This window comes from Larus michahellis, chromosome 3, assembly GCF_964199755.1.
Source record: "Larus michahellis chromosome 3, bLarMic1.1, whole genome shotgun sequence".
Lineage (NCBI taxonomy): Eukaryota > Metazoa > Chordata > Aves > Charadriiformes > Laridae > Larus > Larus michahellis.
Genome location: NC_133898.1, coordinates 72,770,593 through 72,792,800, shown reverse-complemented (window position 1 = coordinate 72,792,800; position 22,208 = coordinate 72,770,593). Strand labels below are relative to the sequence as shown.

The following is a 22,208-nucleotide window of genomic DNA, read 5'->3' as shown; positions in this document are numbered from 1 at the left end:
CATGGAACACTAGAACCTGTACAGTAACCCAAAGGAGAAAAAACAGTATTATACACAGAGCATCACATTTGCCTTTTATACAGCTATATAATATTGGTAGTTTATTTTAATGTACAAGTACACCCATGGTTTATTCCTCTGCTATTTCCACTCTACAATGTATGCATGTAGAGTGGAAAATACCAGGAAATAATATGGAAGTCATTATCAAATATTATTCTTGGTCAGCAGCTCTGCCGTATTTTACTTTGGAAATGGGTCTACTGGAGAAAGTGGCTGACAAGTGATTTGAAAGAAATTGGGTAAAGCCTGAAGCAGAGACAGCTCATCTGAAAAAATCAAGTCATCTTTAGAAGGCACTCAGAGTGGGAGTCAAAAAAACCACCACAGGACACAGAAAAATGTTTACTATATTTAAGTATTGCAATCTGCTAGACTAGTCCTAGCTTTGCCCCAACCCCCTTTTTAATGGATACAGCTGTTCAGAAGACATCGTAGATGCTAATCTTTTGGAGAACTGGGAAAAGACTTTCTTTGTTTCTTAATCATATTTGGCAGAAACAAGACTCTCTCAAAATTGGCAAGAAGCTCCTGGAAAGTTTTTCTAAGGTGAACCCAGGACACAAACATATTCAGAGACAGAATTCAGTGACAGCTACATTTTGTGCTGTGTTCAGGGCATCTTACAGTTTACAGACTCAAAGTTTTTCAAACATTTATGATATATATGAACAAGCAAACACATGTTAAAAAAACCACACACAATTAGTTTCTAATGAAAGACATGAACAATCTTGTCAGGTGTACACTTATCTTGTCTCTAGCTGCACCATCCCACACTAAAGTGGAAAATGCTTCTGTTGGGTCAGGTATAATCCTCATGGAAACAGGGGAGTCTGCACAGCAACCAGATTACAACTTGCAGAGGAGTATGCATCGTACCAGGCAATTTCAAAGAGAACCACCTATGCCAGTAGATTCATACCTGTCCTGTCACATCACATCCACCAATACAGCACTATCTCACAAGTTCAACACAAAGAAACTAGTAAGGCCTATAGGAATCTATGCATTATAACGTCATATGCACTGAAATAGTTAAAGGGATCGTTTTTTCACACCTGGTGAGACACTTCAAAGGATCTTCTGAGTTCCTTACTAAATTTGAGGTTTCAATCTGTCACTATCAACGTTCCTACACTCAAGTGTAAACTAACAAAACTAATTAAAATTAAATCAAGTTAAAATCTGATTGAATACGAGATTCATTGCTTCTTGACTATAACCCGACTGCTGCTGCACCCCGCCACACTTTCCATCTATGCACATTCTAATATTGTCTGCAATATTTCAGCCATCACCTTGCAGAGCTTTTAAAATGGCTTCTCTTGGTGAAATTTTATTTAAGAGTGTTAACAGGTTTCCAAAGCTCATTTCTCAGCTAAATGATTCTTTTATATTCAGACTCAGAAGAGAAACAGCCTTCCATTTTCTTGAAAACTTCAGTAGTCATTCCCCAGCATACATTCATGCAATAAAACTTTCCATCCAGCTACTAGTTTTTGCTCAGGAAAGAACAAACATTAAAAAGATGGATAGTGCAGGCTCTCATTGCAAAGCGTAGCTTGAACAATTAGCTCCCAATTTTTAATGAATACAAAGCCTCCCCAGTCCTCATAAGAAGATAGGCTAGATTTAATTCTCTGGGAGGCCACGATGATTGGCCTGAAAGCAAAGCAAAGTCTGTTCTGTGAACTGAACTCTGCCAAATTATAGTTGTTTGATCACTTTTATACCACCTAGATTTCACGTCATAAAAACGTACAGAGGAAAACACACTTAAGATATGGAAATTTTATTCCACCAAAAAAAAAAAAAAAAAAGAGTCTGTCATTTTCAACTGCGTGGTTATATGCATTAACAGCTCTTTAATATTATCACTATGGTAATAAAGAGCATCAGCGAGTACGGGATTAGAAAACAAATTGGACATCGCTGCCTGCTGATCATGACTCATGATTAATGACTCATGCAAGGTATTATCATTGAATTATTTTCTTTAAAACCATCTCTTTCAGTACTGGCCAGTACCCAGTACTTTTTTAATAAAAATAAGATTATTTTAACAGCTCAGTCTGAGAAAGCTAACCACTCAGGAAAAGTGTGATATTTAAACTACAGCTCTCTCAAACTAAAGGGATTTCTGCTGACTTCTGACAAACAACATCCAAAATTTCAATCAGTACGGAGCACTTGCAATCCACGGCATGACTGAGATTGATTTTCTGTACTGTAAGTGAAAGCAGTGCAAGAGTAACTCCAGTAAATTGCAGTAACCTGCACAATGGTATAGGACAAGCTAAGAGATACTTATCACACTAAAATTTTCAGATTTTCGGTTTAACATAATTACATCTATTTAGATACACTTACAGAAATTAAGTCTTAATCTAATTTTAAAGTCAGACATGCTATATCCATTAACATCTGTAGCACACACAGTTTATCCACAGTTTTTACAGTGAAAAAAATTCTGACAGTACAGGAATAACAAACACTGTGGGCAATTAGCATCTTTCAAATGTTTTAAGAAGTGCTGCAGCTTTACATGTCACTGGTGATAACTAAGATAAGCCGACAGTATGGATATCAATAGTTGTTCACTCCACAGTTATTGTACCTCTTACATAAAAAAACAGTTTAAATCCGATTTGGCACTCAAGTGATTTTATAACACCCTTGCCTGTGGGCTAGCAGACTGTGGGTTAATATGAACACATCCAATGTCAGCACTTCAGTATCAAAGGAATGATACACATTACACAAGAGCAACATATGTATCGACATGCAGATATTCACACACAGTATATGTATTTTTGTGTATTCATATGCCTTCTGAAAGCCTCTGGTAACTGCCTAGTTAAAATTCAGCTCTCACGACATTAATAAAAAAAAATAACAGGGATAACAGCAGCACTAATATTCCCTAACTGAGCAGATTCTTTGGGAAACTAATAAACCCCAACTCTTGAATATTTGCCCTCGCCGTTCACCACTGATCTATTGCAACCCCATTTTTTCCTCTTAAAATACGCTGTATTAAACAGCAACCTCCAGCAGTGTTGCCAGTTGCAATTGCCAGCAATCTTACCCATAGGTGGCCAGAGCACTGGATGCAGGTAGCAACTTACCGGGTGGGCAGAACAACTAAGACAAACCAGAATACTGGACACTGGGAGCCCAAACAAGCATTTGAGCTGCATGCACAAACAAGAAATGCTGCCCTACAGAGCAGCTACAGAGAAATTATCGGCAAGTTAAAATACACAAGCGGGAGGGGGGAAGAAAAGAAAAAAACCAACTCAAAGATAGTGCCTGAATTATTGACGCAAGCAAGGAAAAAAGAAGATGGGGAGAAAAGATGCAGGGATGTGTTTTTAATACATCAGGGAAATAAGCATGGCCTTTCACACAGGGCAGGAAGTGAGAGATGCAATGTATCTCTCTGTATCACAAAATACAGACTTGTAAACCACCTGCAAAAAAAAAAAAAAAAATCAGCTGCATTTCTGGGTTTGGATGAAGGTATACTGAGATAAACTGTAGCAGAGATAAAGGGATCCAACACACAAAATCTACAAAAGAAATTTCAGGGAGAAGAAAATATTCAAATAACAAAACAAAAAAACAATTAGAAAGCCACTTCTGTGAAACTGCCAAAGGCATCAAAGGCAGCTGATGGGTTAAGAAGCACAGAATTTGACTTGATTAAGACCTTCAGCAGCTGCACTTTCAGTGACGAGCACAGAAGAGTGAAGACAGGGCATGGAGAAAGGGATGGAAGATGTGAACTGAAGATGATGATGATATGACTCACAGTTCAACCCTGTGTATTTTACTAGTCCCTGTACGAGGCATTCATCTGTATTACAGAGCAATGTGTGTGACTATGGTATGCTTCAACGGGTTCCTGCAGTGACTGACTAATGAATGGAAAGCAAGAGGTGACCCTGTGCTGAGGACTGGCACAACTGACCCTACAGCTGACGCATGAAAGAAGGAAGAGCAGAGTGAAAGAGAATATAATCAAAGCGTGAAAATAGTCTATCTGTACAAAAAAAAAAAAAAAAGTAGGTTGAAAATGCATGGAAATCATTAACACCAACTGACTGGAACCTGGGCCAGTGGGCTGGTGGGTTATTGTGGGGAGAGGAAAAAAAATAAAAATAAATAATTCCAGTGTTGGAGAGAGAGAAGGAATTCAGAAACAGCAAGATCAAAGGGAGCCAGCCTGGAAACAAATCAAGACAACAGCATGGATCTCATAGCAAACAGGAGTCACCAGACCCTGCCTTCAGACACAAGAAAGGTGTAGGAGGGAGGTCTCACCTGCAGGATTCCTCCCCAGCAGTGGCTCAACAGGTCACCGTTGCCAGCTGCTTGTCACCACCCCTCACCTGAAGGTTACGGAGCTCTCCATCTACCTCATCTGCTTATGCATCTCTCTTCTTTCCCTCAATGATGCGTGGGTTAGGTTAACTTAAACACCTTACCTGACAGGTTCTTCCCACTCTGATAATTACCAGCTGAGGCAAGCTGAGGGCAGTCACCTCTCCAGCTGGCTTTCCTTCAGCTGGAAGAAAGCAGTGAGCAGATCTTAAGCATGCTAAGGATCGGCAGCAGAAAACCAACTGACAAATACAGAAACTAAACAAAGCATGGGAAATTCTGCCTCCCCAAGAAGGAAAATGCATCTCGTCTGTGGCATCTCTACACAAAGCAGAACTCCTACTAAGTTCAACAGGAGCCACCTCAAGCTCATGCCTTTCTCAAGACACTGCAGCTCTCAAACTTGATGAACCCCGTTCAAGTTTTTAGTGTATTGTCTCTGGTAACCGCATTGTAGACAAATGAGATGGGATCAGTAGTCTTTCCAATTCAGCGTGATGACACTTAAAGAGCTTTGTCACTCCTCTAAAAGCCAGCTTTAGAAGTAGCTGGTATTATAAAGGACAGGGTTTTTAGCCTCTACGTTACTTAGAGAAGAGAACAAGAAGCTTACGCCTCCTAGTTTCTAGATGTCAGCATTAGAAACAATGTTTACCTGTTCAGAAACTGAGAGAACAAGAAGTCAGGTGTCCAAATCAACCAACTGAAATGGCTTCAAATCATGCATATGTGAAATAAAAATAAATTGTGTAAAAAAAAACCCTTTTCAACAGTGTAAGTAAAAACCCCCTTTGTCTGTGGTTTCAGTTTTAAGCTGTCCTACCCTTTATGCCTCTTTTCTGCTTCTACCTGTCTTTTTTCCTTGGGTTTTTTTTTTCCCATTGTTTCTGAGCATCTGAATTCCAGGGACAGCAAGCTATGTGTTTTCCAAATTACTTGTTCTTTGTTTAGTTTTGTATTTTTTAACGGTCCCTGCAGGATAAGGTTTACATGTGAATTGTCTCTCTATTCCTAACCAATTATGTACTCTTTTAATCACATTTTAATTAATTTGAACACCTAGTAAACAAATCACAAAGAAACATACCCACATCCAGTGAAAAATAATGTCATTCAAGGATGCAAAACAGCTGACAAAAGAAGTCTTTCCATAAATACACATGACACTACCTAAAAACATTTGGGTTTGGTCACATGGTGAGTACAAGATCTTGAGTTTCACAGCAGAAGGTGAGAGCAGGAATCTGTTATCTTCTGCAAAAAGCACACATACCCTTTATTTTCTACCGCTTTGACCTAAAGAGGTTCTCTTTGCCTCTGTAACAGTGACAGAAAACACTTTTAAGTTCACATAAACCTCGCTGCCCGCTACGTGTATTTTGGACACCTTTAAAATGAACAGATGAGCTGCTTCACAGGAAGGGAAATCACCACAACTAACTCACCATTCACTTTTTAATTGCTAAATCCTAAACCATAAAAAGCATAAGGATGAATTCATTGCAGTTGCAACTGCAAATACTGATGCTTTCACAAGGATTAATTTGACTTAAGAACTGTAAAAAGTTTTGTAGTCGAGCACTGCTCCGAATTCCACTTGGTACAGTGTTCTTTACTATTGGTCTCCTTACCACCATCACCACCAGTGAATAAATGCTCCTGCTGACAGCAGCAGGAAATCTGCATCCTGATGTCGGAAGTGGCCATGCAGCATGATTCTCAGGGGCGCATCTCCTGCTCCCCTGTAACAGCACTAGGAACCAGCAGAAGCCCACCACGACAGCCTGTCACCTGGCTCCTTGGCTCTACACACCAAATTTCGGGAAGCAAAGGTATCCTGCATGGTATCACCCTGGGAAGAAAGTGAAGAAAGGCTCGAGGGGGAGAGAGGGGAAGCTCCTTCCCCAGCAGAGGTTTCTTGCTGCTGACCTTGTGCAATGCCAAAATCCTGACAAGCGTGCTGTAGCACTTGGCCTGACCTGGGCAAGCACCCCTGGCACGGACCATTTTTTATGTATTTATATATTTTAAATACACAGCCAAGGAAGAGCTCTGTGCCCAGCAGAGCTGAAGGGGGCCATAACCGGCTGTTCCCAAAATAACACCCGAGGTCTCTGGGCTGAAGCCGAGCAAGAGCATAACATTTTCAGGCAGAAACACCAGCGGCCGCTCCAGCACCGGCGAGGCCACCTCGCCTTAGCACCAGCGGCCCCGCGGGGACCGGGCCGCCCCCGGCCCGGGCCCGGGCCCCTCCTCAGCCCGAAGCCCCGGCCGGACCCTGCCCTTGCCCTTCCCCATCTCCTTCGCCCCAGGGCGCCGCAGAGGCCCCGAGCCGCCTCACCAGCCCCGGCCATCCCCTTTCCCCCCGCGACCCCCGCGAACCGCCAGGGCAGTCCCCGAGCGCCGCAGGTCTCGGGCCAGCCGCGGGGGAAGCAGAGGCCCGCGCCCGGGCACTGACCTGGCCCCGCCGCTCCCCTTTCCGTCGCCGGTCGGTGCTGCGGGGAAAGCGGCCCCGCCGGGAACCGCCGCCGCGCCGGGCCGGGCCGGGCAGGGATGGCGGGGCCGGGCCGAGGCCTCGGGGCTGCGCCTGCAGCCACCCCGCCGCGGGCAGCAGCAGGTGCGGGCAGGCCCCGGGGCGAAGTAATGGCGATTAAAGAGAATATTGAGCCCCTGCGAGCCCGATGCTGCGTGGGGGCCGGCAGCCGGGCGGCCTGAGCCGCAGCTGGGGAGCAGTGTCCCTTGCTCCATGCCACATCCACTTAGGGGTGACCCCACGCACCAAAACCAGCCTAAATTTAAGCAGTTTTGCTGCAGAAGGTGCTTGTTAGCTCCAAGGTTGCTAAGTACCACATAAGCAGCTCATTATTATTTTTGTTTCCTGCCCCGGTAGCCTGCATCGCTAAAAAGCAAGCCCAGGATTTCCACCCAAGCCAGTGTAATTAAAGATGCTAATTTCACCACCGTCCCAGAACAACGTCTTGCCTCAGGTTGCTGGGGTTCAGACACAGGCCTTTGCCGGGGGGATTCAGCTGGTGCAAAAGGGCTGCTCACTGACCTCCCGCCTCGTGCTGGGGAGGCATTAATGCTGCCACAAAGAGAGACTCAGGCTCCTCATCTTCATATATATCTATTTTATCTATCAATCAGCCCTTTTTTATCTGTCAGCCCTTTCCTGCAGACCTGCTCCTGGCCACTGCCTCCCCAGCTTCAGGTGCTGCTCACCTGCACCCATGCTCTGCCAGCTGGGACAAAGTGACCAGCTGGCTGCAAACTACCCTGGCATCAAAAGGGAGTAATCCTTTGGGTATAATTTTGTCTAAACTTAAAGCTGGCATGAAATGGCACCGTCACACACAGCCCTGCCCTCTCTGCCCTTCCCCTGGCTGCTGGTTTTCCCCCGCGGAAGAACGTGTGCTGCCATGCCAGGAGCCAGACCAAGGGAAATAAATGCTTGTTTCAGTGCAGATCACTTAGTGTAGTCAAAGCAATATGCAAATATGAGCCAGTCTTTATTACTACTTCCTTGTTAATACACATACATAAGATGACTCAGTTTTAAATATTTGTAGCATGGCTGAAAGATGTATCTGGAAATACATCTTCTCCACCTTTATTAAAGCTGTTTTTCAACCCGACTGTCAATACAAACATCCTGAAGTTGGTCCAGTTGATGAAATAATATGATTGAATATGTAGAGGGTTTCAATTATAGAGGGTTTCAATTAATCATACATTTGGAAAAACAAAATCTTTGCACTCTGAAGAGATATTTTAAATTTTGTATTGTTAAGAGAATGCTATGACGATATGAAATATTCTAGTCCCAGGTGGCAATATCTTTATACAGTAGAAGGATTCATTCCCTTATTATGACACTCCCAATATAAACAGAAATACTGCAACATGCGGGCTCCCCTCCTAATTTTTCCTCTTGGGTTCACAGAGGAGAGATTTTTCCAGTAGGATTCAGTTCTGCATTTGTTTCTGGAAAATCTCAGTACCAAGTTAGAAATCTGTGTGCGTGAAGCAGCTCTCACCAGGTCCTGCTCCCAAGGCCTTGTCGCCTTTGGAGCAGAGCAATGGCCAGACACATCCCAGCTCGGTCTGAAGCAGAGGAGAGTGATGGTGGTGGGAAGCTCGTGGTTTTCTAGGTAACATATTGCCACCTAGCAGCACTTAGTGAAAGTAGCACAAACCTGACCTGCAGTTCCATAAATGGCAGTTTGCCTCACTTTTGCTTTTATTGCATTGTATCATATACGACATAATGATTAGAATACAATATATTAGGAGCATTCAGAGTGCAGAATGAGGACTGTAGGAAAATGAACAGACAAATGGGATCCTCTTTGAAAACAGACACTAAAGATCCTTACAATATTGTAGGATGGTGACAGCAGGATGGCGACAGCAGGATGGCGACAGCAGGATGGCGACACTACTCCCTGCATGTTTGACTGTACAATAAGAAGGAAAAAAAAAGACCAAAAAGGCAAAAAAAAAGAGGAAAAATATGCCCAATCCTGCAAAGTTTCTCATTCTTATTCATGCAAATAATCCCGCTGATTTCAGTAACACTTTCTGCTTGCATTGCTAAAGCAGTACTGCCCTAGGAGAGTCAGGTCACCGCCTGAATTATTTAGAATGTTCCCATTCCCCATCACTGACCCAGAAGCTGATGACGGTGTGCTGGCTAAAAGAGCAATGCCTCACTCTTGGATCCAAGACTGCCAGACTGAAATATTGAATTCCTATAGGTACAGAGCTCCCTGGTGCTATTTTTACAAACCCTTTTCAAAGCCATGGAACAAACTGATGACAGATCCGGGCTTAGATCTCAGGAATTATTGGATACTAACCGACACATAACCCCACCGCGAGTTCATAAAGGGTTCCTTGAATGTAATTTTTAGGAGGCAAATATCATCAACTCTGTGTAACAGGCTAAAGGACGGCCTAATGCATACTCCAAAGACTACATCCACAAAAATTATGCGGATACCTGCATTCTATTTCTAGATTTCTGAAATCTTTCTAAAATTCAGATTTTGGATCCAAAATCATGATATTCACTTTGTCCTCACAGCCTAGCCCTGGAGGCTCCCAAATCCCATTGGTGCCTGGCAGCTGTGATTCACGGGAAGAAACAATTTATATCAGGCTAGCTAACAAGACTACCGCCCCAGCTGTCTGTCCCGTCCCCACTGCGGATATCTGAGATGCCCCTGAGCTGCTGCAGCTTTCTAAACACAGCCCCACATGCCAAGTTAAATTTGGTTTGATTTCGTTCGGCAGGGGCTGGTTGGGGACAGGGCAGTCACCGTGCATACCTCGGGACTGCAACCTTATCAGGAACTTGTCCGTCTCATGAATCAAAGCACACAAGACTGGGATTATTTCCTACACAAGATTCAGTCACTGGACATGTCCGCATCCCACACAAGATTTGGTCACTGGACATGTCCACAAAGGGCTCAGCTCTTCTCAGGTAGCTCCATACCAGTCCTACCACAATGTTGATTTGATATTCTCTGCCCACGTTGTTTAAGGGTCTCCTCCTGCGGGATCTGTGGGAACCAGCAGAGCTGACCCCAGGCTCCACCAAGACATGGCTGGAGGAAAAGGCAAAGAAATACCTGCTTTCTGTAGCACGGCATGGGAAAATGTCACCAGGCCGGGTTGAATGTCATCTTTTGCCCAAGCAAACCAGCTCATTTCTCTGGGGAAGGTGCTCTGATCGGCAGGCTGGGGTGTGTTGTGGGGAAGCTGAGAGAAAGTAGCCCAGGCCTCCATGCCAAAAGCTGTTTCACTTGAAATATAATGAAACATTGATCAGGCCAGAGAGCAGGAGAGAGGTTCAGCATGGCCACAGCTTGGTGTTTGCTCAGTCTCTCAGTGACCCAGCAAATACTGATGTATTTAAACATTAATAGCTACTTAAATTATTGCATGCAATATGGAGCAGTTTGAACAGGTCAGGTAAAGCATGTTCTTGCTCAGCAAAGTCCTCCGTCTGGTTCCAGCTCACCACTGGAAGGGTGGGCTCAGACCAGCTGCTACCAAAAGGGCCAGCAGGCCCCTGCCACGTGGTCCCACCTTTCACTTTACCACATTGTCATTTGATGGGACATTAATTTTCTGTCAGGAAATGTATACAGTACAAAAATATGCTTGTGAGTGGTTTACCTTCCTATACAAGATAAGATCTTATTTCACAAGATTGCTCAACTTACAGCACACATTAAAATAATAGTTCATCTCCGCTGATGGGTGGGGGTCCCACGCTTCTCCTCTGTCCTTGGAGTGAGGACTGAGGGCGACTGCCCAGTGAGCCGGTTGAGCTCACCAAACTGGCAGAAAAGTGCTTTAGCACATTTTTATTCCAGTGCTAAGGAACTGAACCAGCCTGGCTTGCTACCAGACAGACGAGCTGCAGGGACACGTAACAGGGGAAAGAAGATGGGGAAAACCATATAAGAAAGGCCTTTTTTCTTTTTTTTTTTTTTTGTTTTTTTCTTTTTTTAAAAGTGTTGTTTTAGCAGCACTGAGCTGTCAAATGGGCTTGGTTGTATTATTATGCCTGACTTTCCCCATGGCATTCAGGGCATTGCCAGTTTGAGGAGAGGGAGTGGGTTAGAAATATGTGGCCCAGGGCAAAGCTGAGAGATGCCTGAGCAGGTGCCCTTCTTTGGGGGGGCAGCCAGTCCCTGGGTCAGGCTAATTGTACTGGAAAACTCCACCCTAAATCCCTTTGAAGATCCATCTGTGTTTTCTCTGTCTTCCTCAATTCTCTCTCGCCACTCTGTTCTGTAAAACTTTCAGGAAAAAGAGGCATCGTGCCTTTTTTTCCAAGAGCATTTGAATCACACAGAAGTAGGCCAGGTGATAATTGCACAGCACATTGTAGTGCTGCTTAAATGTCAGCTGTTAATTAAAAGCCTCTCCTGAAAATGGGCCATTAATTAGGGCGAAAGCAGCCATTTTTTACGGGTTCTGACTAACCAGTGAGAAGAAGCATTATTCAACATTGGTATTGGAATTGTTCATTTTTATTTGTCTGAGGTGTGTTTACTATTTAAAGAAAAACAACTGAAAAAATTACAACTCACTGAATTTATTGTTCTTTCTTTTAAAGAGAGTTTAAAATAAATATTTTGGCACAAGAATATTCATGGGCACACAGATTGCAATAGGGAACATTTCAGTATTAGGTCCAGATGTCTCTAGCAGTCGTATAGCCTTGGTAGGAATGCTTAAATGCTGTAGATATTAAAATACAGCTCTGACCTGCGAGAACAGCCTGTTGTGGCACTTCACTCGTGTCTTTCTGTTCTTAAGAAAATGGCACTATCTGAATGAATAATGTTACACAGACACCAAAATGTTTGCTAAATCTGGGCCAGAAAGTAAGGCATGTGCTTCCTTTGAAGCTTTTCTGAATTATTAGGGAGAATCATAATATTGATAAAGGATCTAAGTGTTCCAGACTAAAGAGATATATATATCTGAGCCTTGCAACATAACCATCTTGCTTTTTGTCTCTTTGGCCTGGATTCAGCAAAGCAATTAAGCCCCTAAATAGTCCCATTGATTTCAGTGACACATAAGCACTTTGCTAAATCAGGTCCACTTTTGCCTGCCAAACCGCATTCCTTCTTGTCTCACAGTCTATTAGAGATTTTGAAAGAGCAATTCCAGTTGTTATCAGCAGCTGTAACATGAAATCAAGGTAGATGTTGGCACTTTTATGCCCATATGTCTATGCAGGAGGTCCATCTACGAGAAACTGTGCAGAGATCTGATTGAAGATTTCAGTCTTTCCCTGTTGCAGTATTCCCATGAGGCACGGTTCATCACACCGCCATGGACACCAATAATTGCTTTTACAGGAAGACCTTTATCTATGGAGCAGTCACATCGCCCCAGCTACAGCAAAGACAAGCCCTCGAAGCTGGACTGATCTCTTGAAATCTGACCATGGAGAAGAAGCCCCTGAACCAGCCATGCCGGAGGTGCCTCCGGGCACAGTGCCCACCTCTCCCAAGCCATGGCTCCTGCGGCCACTGGTGGTGCAAACACTAAGTCAACATCAGTTTTGTTTCATACATGGCTCTAGTTCCTCTTTTCACGTGAAGATCTAGTAAGTGGTTCTGGGTGAAATGGAAAATGCTGTGATGCGAGCTGAGAGTTGTTGCTAAAATGAGCAGAATTGGAATATTTTTTGGTACCTTATTCCCTGCTTTCATCTGCCTTTTCATCATTTCTCTTCCTTCTTTTCTGGTCACATCTATTTTTTGCTCATAATATTTTTCTAGTTAGCACTTTACAGAGAAAGAGAAAATGGTGAGAACGGAGTGGCGGCAGAAGCTGCAGAGCATTTCTCTTTAAAAGCAGAGATGGTTTATTTTTCTGAAGTACACGTTATGTAAGTGTATCATTTCCACAGCTGAATTATTTCAAAAGATGGATAATGAGGTTCTCATCTGGGTCAAGACAGAGCAGCCTGCTGAACTCTATGACCCCACTTTCACGGGAAAGATGACCAGTGTAGAGTTTACCTTGTAACAGGCCACATTAAATAGAAACACAATGCATGTAAAAATACTGTAATGGTAAAAGAGGTAATTAATAGAAAGAAACTTATGATTATCACCAGAGATTTCATGGTATTAAATCTAGATATTTTAATAGCATGAAAGAACTGTTAATGGCTGCAATCATGTCGCTGAAGTAGTTAATTCAGGAATAAATTAATTTATACCTACATGTCAGTATTTTTTAAATATTGTAAAATTCTGGGTTTGTATACATTTTTTTGTTTGTCACAGAAAAAGTTATTGATTATGTACTGTTCTTAAAGCCTTTAAAGATTAACCAGGCCCTGCACTTTTCCTGCATTGAAAGCATAATCCTGTGCAGACCTGATGTTCTAACCTATCACTTTTTTGCAGTGTCAAAATTTGCTGCTTTTGTGATCCAATTGAAAGCTAAAACCAAATGCAGAGAGATTTGGAAGGAAAATAAACCTCTTGAGATTCCTTTTGTGTTACTGGTGCTTCCTGTGCTGACCCGTTTTCCCCTGTCAACAGATGACAACCGGACAAACAACATACAGAATTTCAATTAACTGTTTGGGTGTTTTTAAATAAATAATTTCAGCCTAAAATAACACCTAACATGAATAACACTGGAATATGAACATCTGTGAGTTAGCTTATCATTCTCTCTATGTTTTCACTAGCAGTGCAGTGAATCCTTATTTTATTTGAATTGATCTAGATAGGTGCATGTTGCCAGCTGGCCTAAAGTAACGGGGATGCAAAATCCCTGGACTATCAAAGGTAACCAGGGGACGGCAGGCTGGAGTCAGCCTGAGCGTAAATTTATGTGGTCTGTGTCCCTGAGGCAGGGCTGCTCCTGCTTGCGTTGGTTGTGCATAATCTGGTTGTACATTCAGACAGATTTATTTCAGGATGCTGCTGAGGAGTGTATCTGAAAATATGACCAACCTATCCTGACAAGAAAAGGCATAAAGAAATGAAAAGACCACTTCATCGATTTTATCATCTCTCTTTATTGCCTTTTAGATACATGTGAATAAAACAGGATTTAAAATATTATCAGAAAGCATGAATCTTCACACAATGCCTTTCTGTCTTTCTGGTGCTTAACACATACTTCCCAAGAAAACAAATTTTACAAGCTTTTAACTGCTGAATCAAGTGAATAAATCACAATTAATAACTTATTTAGTGCAGACAGATTTATTTTTCTATTCCTATAAAGCTGCTGATGAGGTACTATCTCATCATTTCCAAAGGTGTTTAGGATTTGGGTTGGTTTTCCCTCCATGCCTGTTAGCCCGGTGTTACTGGGAGGCTGGGTGAGCTCGGTGGCTAGCTGGCCCGCGTGTGTGTGTGCCTGCACGCCGGCACAGCGCTGAGCTAAGGACAAACCTCGGCGCAGTTTCACAGGAAGACAGGGGAGCTACCTGAGCTGGCAGCGGGGGATGCTCTGCCCAAGCGGTTGAGCTAACCTCTCTGCCGAGCGAGCAGACTTTCCCCGTCGATGACGACAGCGGGCACTGGCGAGGGGAGCCTCCTGCCTTTCCATTTGCCTCCCCTTCCCCTTCTGCAGAATGGCAGATGGATGGCTGGACAAACATCCTTTGCAGAGTGTTTTGTAGCATTAGGTATTGGTATTATTATTCATCAAATGTGATCAGACATTTGTGGCCATATATATTTTAGCAGCTTCTAATCTAGCATGCTGTGCAGTATTCCGTTTGCTGTTTCCCCATCCAAGCAGAAAGAGATTGGCAGGGACCGTAATCACATCTTTTAAAAAAAAAAAAACAACTGCAAATGAAAATAACAGAAATGAATCTTTCTATAGACTTGGCACAAGGATGCTGCATGGGGAATTAGCCTACCATCTCAAGCCCCAGGTGGTTAAAATCCTGCCTGGGGACCTGGCACCCAAACTGCCTACAACAGTTTGGGAGCCTCAGAGCAGCTGCCGTGCTCTAAATGTCATTGAGGGAGCATGGGACACCCAGGAAAAAAAGTGAACCAGAAAATCTGTCAGGATCCAGTGCATGAGAGGGGCTCTCTGTCATGTGCCAGGTCACGCAGCAAGGGCAGAGACCCGTGTAAGTGGCGTGAGCACTCCCATGTATTTATGCAGCTCCCGCAGCACTTCGGTCTCTTCCTCTGTTGCTCCATGGCTCACCACAGCTCTTTGTCAAACAGCTACAACAACACATCCTTACTGAGAGGCCGAGAGGCCAAAGTGCAGTCTTAAATACATGTGATACAGGTCTTTGAGAGGAAGGTGGAAAAAGTGTTCCACGTAAAACGCGGTGGTAGCTGGCAGATCCTGCCTCCCAGTGCAGTGACTGATGGGTCCCCGCAGTGGTGCCTGGCTCCTGCTACAGCCCAGACTCATTCAGAACCAGAAGCCGAGCCATTGCTTCTCACAAAGGTTTCTTAGAAGAGATAAAAGGTTTTTTTGATGCCATTATTAAAAATCTGTCCTGCTATGACTCGTAAAGCCTTTGTGAGTACAAATTATTAATGCAAATAAACTCTTCCATACTAGAAGAGGGAAGGTGTATTTGTTGATTGGCCTAGGAGCAGAAGCCACCATTTATTTTAAGAGGCCTTTTTTTCAGGATCCTTTTTGTCAAACACCACAAATAAAAAGTAGAAAACACTAGAAGTGATTCTCCAAAATTTTCTCTGCATTAGCTGCCGTGTGAGTTCATTCCTCTTCCTACCATGCCTTGCTACCATGTGGCAAGCTGGGATGTTGCAGGACCCTTATATCCTACCTTGTCCCTACTCTGCCACATTGCTTTTGAAGTGGAATCAATACCGTTCCAAGCAGCACTGAAATTCCATCTTAATTTACTGAACCATAATGTATATTTAAGGCTGTAAGGTGAGAGAAGACGACGGACCACAGCAAGACCAACATTCATTACCCCCTGTACTCGGAGTCTAGGAGGCTCAGTATTGGGCCTGACTGGTCAGTTTTTTCTGTGAGTGAGAAAAACAAGGACATGTGCTTTCCTACGGATTTGTGCTTGCTTGGTGGCTCATCCAGCTCCTTTGCAACAGCCCAAGGCAGAAGCAGCGCAATACAGCATGTGTGCTGGGTGGCTGCCAGTGCTCCTGGGTGACCACTGCCGAAATGAAGGAGTAGTGGTTGTTTTGCTTAACTTTCTTGTGAAGGGGAATTAATTTGAGTTCACTAAGGTGATTGACCTGAAGCTTTCAGGAATCTGAATATCTTTGAGACCTGGAGACCTCTGTCAGACTTGGCTGACATAAAGCAAAGGATTCAGAAACTGCTGTGCAGACAGCATAATCCCATCAAACTCATTTTCAGGCTGAAAGTCATGGTAATAAATGTGACATTCACACATACATTGTGTTTCTTATCTGGATTCTTCAGAGTCATTATGATTATTTGGATCACATTTTTGAGACTGCCAAAGAAAGACTAAAAATGAACTTAAAAAATTTTAAAATGTATATTCTCACATAATTATTTGACTTATGTTTGGAAATTTAAACTAGCAAAATTCCTTGGAAACAAAGTCATTGAGTAGGAAAGGGTAAGTGCACATTAGAGTTTGCCTACTTCCAACAGATGCTGCAGATTCATGGAAGTCCTTGTGGCCATTTTACAGGTAAGGGTTTTCACTGGGAGAGCTTTCTTTTGGGATGGCATCCTTGCTGGCAGTCCCTGTGGCCACTGTCTTGCAGTCTGGTAGAGGGAGGAATGCTCACAGCCTCCAGGGCTTCCCGCTTGCCATGTTTGGTGCTGTGAGAGAAGGTCAGCAGCAAGGATGGACCTGTCAGCCCCTAAAGAAGGGGAAGCCTTGGAGCGAGCCGGATCACCTGGAGTAGAAATTTACTTTATGGCTTTTTTCCCCACCTCTACCCCTTCTCTTCTTGATAACTGATTTAATTACGACTTTCGTTTTTCTCCTGGCTCCTGCAGTAAAGGAGGTTTGTCTATCTTTGCTTCCATTTTGAAAACACAAAGATGCTTTTGTAAGATCCCACCTGGCCAGATGGCTGCTATTAGCCTTAGTGCTTCAGCAAGTGATCACAAATTGTCAGATCACCCGATTACATCACCCTCTGAACATACAGGCATTGGAATACATTACTTGTTTTAAGCATAATCTCTTCAGAGCTAATCAAGACGAAGCAAGAGAAGCGAGGCCAAGGACCGGGGCCCATTAACACCTCTCAGCACGCATTGGACCAGACTACAGACTTGTGTTCATGATGTACTGGGCTAAAGAGACCACTAACCATGGCTGCAGGGACTAGAAATATTGCATTAACAGAGTTGACTGCATTTGGTAACAGTGCTGCAGCAATTTATATAGTACCCTTCCTTCCTCTAGGAGCTCACTCCTAACCCAGTACCTCCTCCATCATGTTTGCACAAGGGTTTGTGTGTCCAGGACACGAACCGAATCGATGTTTTGGTTTGGCTGAAAAGTTGCACAGCCAAGGAAATGAAAGTTGACTTTCAGACAGGTCAGTTCTGTGATCTAGTTCATTGCATGACTATACAAGCAGTTATGCCAGGCACAAGGAAGGAGGGAAGTGTGGTGTAGGAACAAGACACTAAGGTGAGAAGGAAGAAAGGGCCACTTCAGCAAGCATTGCTGCAGAATAAAGGTCCACAGAGCCATAGGCCAGTCTGCTTTAGAAGAAACTAGTATTTATGATCATTCCTGCACCAAGTATTATCTCCTGGTTCAGTAAGATGTAGAGACGCTAGCCCTTCTTGGCAGATTTTCCGTCTTCTTAAAAATAAAGTAAATTTCAACAATAATGTAATATATCTGTTACAATGACACGACATAGCCGAGGCATACATCTGAGCTATCATAACAGCTTTTTCAACAGAATAAATATAACGTTTCCTGCTTTCTCTCTTCCCCAGTATGTTAATGTCTTTTTGACATTTCATCCGCATTGCCCCGTGCTCTGAGATCTCTTTCTGGATCCAGTCAGTCTGATACGTGGAGCTACATGTACCTTACAGCAGTTCACATCAGGGAACTCTCTGCTTTTTCCTACAAGCAATCAGATATGCCAGATACTAGCACCGTTTCTGGTAAATATAGCTTTCCTCTGACACCAGACCTACACACATAAGGCCTGTGCTGCATCATAGGACGGCACGTATACCTGTCACCTGCAAGCAGAGTGAGCTCAGAGAATTTATACAACAATTTATTGTTGTAACATGGTCGTCTGCCCAAGATATTCAGAGCTTCCTGACACACTTTCATAGGTTTTATAGCTCATGTGATATGGGTAGCTTAAGGACTTTAGCTGCCTTTTCTGACTCTCCCAGAAACACAATGGCAATGTGGGAGCCTGCAACCCAGGAGCAGTGGGGTTTTCATCCCCTCGTAGTAATAACATTTATTCTTTCCAAGGGGGCCGCTCCTCTGTTCTTGCCTTATAAAGTCAAGGCAGGAAGGAACAAGGAGCAAGGCATTAATAACAATGGCAAGTTTATACAGTGAAGACAGAAGGGAAGTGTCAGGAGAGTAACAAAAAAGAGAAGGGGAAGAGTATGGGTGAGGTGTTGTGCACAGAGAGCTTACTTTGACTCACCAAGACATGAAACAATCAAATCTATTTGAAAAGATAGTATTGGCGGGTCAATGGTTTTGACATGAGGCAGAAGGATCCCTTGCTGTGGCCATGATTTTTGAGCTTTGCAGCTGCAGGGCTTGTGCTGATAGGTAAACACTGTCTGGATCGTGTATCAAAGCCCAGGCATCATCCTGTCTGTGATGGCTGTATGACACGGGTCATAATCCATTTACTGAGGCTTGGGTGAGAAAACCAAAATGAATTTCTTTACCAGCTAACATTTCATGGTGACCTGCCTGGAGAAGAAGCCAGGAAGCAATCTGTGTTACAGATAGGTAGATAGGTACGTAGATAGATGGATAGATAGATAGATGGATAGATAGATAGATAGATAGATAGATAGATAGATAGATAGATAGATAAACACACAGGTAAGTAGAGGTTTGTGTATGTATACAAATGATACCGGTCCAGTTTGACCTCACCATGCTCTTTGAAAGAGTGGCATATTTTTATCTTCTTGAGGTACCTACTCTACATAGTCTTGCCTCAGCACAAAACAAGAATGATAGTTTTAGCAGCAGGACCACCCCAGCCTGAGACCTCTCTTTTAAGTTAAGGGTGGGTGCTGAGAGGAGACACAGAATTATTGTCCAAGCATGTCCTTCAGCCTCAGGTTCAGGGACTGCACTAAGTTTCTAGAGGAAAATGGGACGAGGTGCTCCATTTAGTCCCAGGACTCGAAGGTCATAGAAACAGTGTGACTCACAGAAACATGCACCATGCAGCCCGGTCTCAGACTCAGCCTACATTTGCTCTAGGACAGGGACGCAATTGCCGCTGCCTTTCCCAGCAAGAGTTGCTGCACTCATGGCAGACTGGGGGAGAGCTTTCAGAGTGGCTGCCTGCAGCTGCCTGAGGGCAGAGGCTGCAAGCTCTGGATGCTGCTGCTGTCACCTTTGGGTCTGGGACAACCACTGGGAGTGGTTTGCTCTAAAACAAATAATGGAGTAGTTGCTGGTTGTCTTAGGATTTCCTCCATATTAAACAGTAAGAATTATTAATCAGTAATAGTGGTTATATGCATTCCTTTAGTAACTGAGCTATACCTTAAAAAAACCAAATGGAAATACAGTTTTCCTACAGTAATAAACCAATTCAGCTTCCCTGTAGGGTTCAACAGATGGGGAAACCCAATGTCTGCAGCAAGACAGAAGAACAGAGGACATCATAGCTGGTGCTTTGATGATGATAATAAACAACTCCAGGAAAGGCAAGACAGCAATCAATATGCATTTTAGTTTGGCCTGGTATTCACAAGACAGGCTTGACTTCAAGAAGGAAATAATGAAACCTTGCACCTGAGGCTTACCTCAGAGTGGAGACTTCAGGAGTTACAGCTTCTTGATAGAAAAAAACCTCAGCTCCTCCTTCACCTAGCTGTGAGGCTTGGACATGCTTTCTGCAGTGGAGATACCGGAGTAATTACACTAACAGGGAGGATCTCATGTACAGGTGAGGGTGAGGAGGTGAGGCAGGCAGCCCACTCCTGCAGCACTTGCTTGCACCAGGGGAGGCTCTCAGGAACCATGCTCAAGCTTGTGCATCACGTACGCCTTGGCTCAATTTTGTCGACCAGGTGCCCACACCAGGAGGAGGTAGCTTCAGGCCAGTAGAGAAAAAGTCCTGGTGTGAAGCAATGTGAACGAGTTAATACCAGGTGAGATATCTGTCATGTTTTCAAGTGAGAAAATAGACACCGATTTTTTATACGCGGGGTTGGAGTGGGGAATCAACCATGGGAACAACTGCCAAGAGAACTAGTGGGGGTTTTAGCTCTTGGTGCGCATTTGACTCAAATGTCTTCCAATCAAATTCCCAAACAAATATGTTTAATGTAGGAAAAAATGGGTGAAATGCAATGGTCTGTTTTGTTCAGGCGGTCAGAAGAGATGGTTCCCAGTCTGTCCTGGCCTCAGAGTTTAAAAATCAATGTCCAGTACTGACTGCCATCTTGAGTACACTGCGTTACAGAAGGCCAAACACTCCCTGGGGATAAAAACAAGCATTTAAAAAATATCACTGTAGGCAGGGAATGTATGATGATATAACCTAAACTTCGGTCAATGGTGTCCCAAAGTACAAAGTGTGACTATCCTACAAAGCCTACGTACAGCTGTGGCAGCAAGAGCGAGAACTGCCAGCTGTTTCTCTGTAATCCAATAATGCAGTATCACACGCCCCAACTGGCCTGGTTCCACTCCTGCCCTCACAGGCAGGCAGCAGAAGTTATATCAGCATAATTATAAAATGGCCCAGACACACTCATCAGACAGAGGCAGATATCTGCCTGTCTCACTGTGATATCATCCAACACATGCTCCATGAAATGTGTTTTCAGCTGTCTTGCAGGAGACTGTTTCCCAGTCCTGTTGTGGGAAGTAACCAGCTGTCTGCTGGCCATGAGCTGCTTTTCCAAGGTGCTGTATACAAGAGGTGACGGGCTCTGATTGATAGCACAGGAAAACTGGTGTTGTATAACCCTGCCAAAGCTGGTTTTTATTAAGGTCTTGCAAAATGACCATGGTTTGAGCAGCTGGTTCCACCACCCTAGACTGAACTGCCTCAGCCTAGCCTTGTTTTTTTCCTTAGTGACCCAGCTCCTAGTGGTGCATAAGTGATTTGACCAGAGAAGGTGACCAAAGAGCCAATTTTGTGCAGAAGACATATATCTATCATTTTAAGCTGAGGTTTTCCAAGCTACCACGTTAAGACCAGATCCCAGTCCCTCTGTGTCTACAGCTGAATTCGATTAATGACCTGAGACTTCCACTAACACACAGGAGCTACAAAGCACGTTTCAGGTTTATGGCCACTGCATACCTGTGGTGCTACAAAGCAGCTGCAGAGACTGATGGGTCTGACCAATGTGGTAATCAAATATTCGGGAACCTGTGTGACAACAAATGGGAGAGCGTAAAAACAGTTGACTGTGGGCAGGGTGTTGTAGGAGAACTGAGGAAAAAATATCCCGTGGTGGCAAAGACTGATGATATTTTGGAATTGCTCATCATGAAGTTCAGTTATTGTCCTGCATATCTACGCCAGGGAATACTCTATTCCCTTACATACAGTTACCAGGGAAATTAAATAGGAGGTTGCTACTATTTCAAGACTCAGAATGAAAAATAAAAGTGCTGGTTTAGTGCAGCAGAGTGAATTTGGTGCAGCAGAGTCTCCAGGCCAGGCTGTTGAAACAGACTGAAAAGTGCACATGGGTCTTTATTTTTCATGTCAAAGACAGACTTAGGCTCTGATTTTCCAAGCAGGAAAAATTGTAGTGGAGGTATGTGCCCCTTACCTCACCTGCAGTAAGGAGTGAAAGAAGTTAAACGAGCAGGTACTATTCAATGAAGAACAGCCCTGCCTTAGTTAAAGGTGTTGCAAAGACTTTAATGGGAGGAGTGCTTTTCTGCTGTTAAATTGCTGCTGTGCCTCATTTGTAACCCCTGGTAGCTACTCTGGCAGCTGCTCACTGATACAAGAAGGTTGCCAAGAGAGGCTGAATGCTGCTCACGGGGCCTGAAGATGTGCTGTGGCTAAAGTAAGAACCAGAGCTTC

At 43.7% G+C, this 22,208-nt stretch overlaps 1 protein-coding gene across 6 annotated transcripts in view; it reads right to left on the bottom strand.

Moving 5' to 3' along the window:
• Window positions 1-7,042, bottom strand: part of ECHDC1 (ethylmalonyl-CoA decarboxylase 1) — a 41,662-nt gene extending 34,620 nt beyond the window's left edge. Inside the window, exons 1-2 of one of the 6 annotated variants that reach the window (XM_074580793.1) lie at window positions 6,908-6,989; window positions 4,584-4,633 (exon numbers count right to left, since the gene is read on the bottom strand). The gene's annotated coding sequence lies outside the window, so the exon portion shown is untranslated. The other 5 variants (XM_074580791.1, XM_074580794.1, XM_074580790.1 and 2 more) reach the window with 5 other exon arrangements.
• Window positions 7,043-22,208: the final 15,166 nt, after the last annotated feature.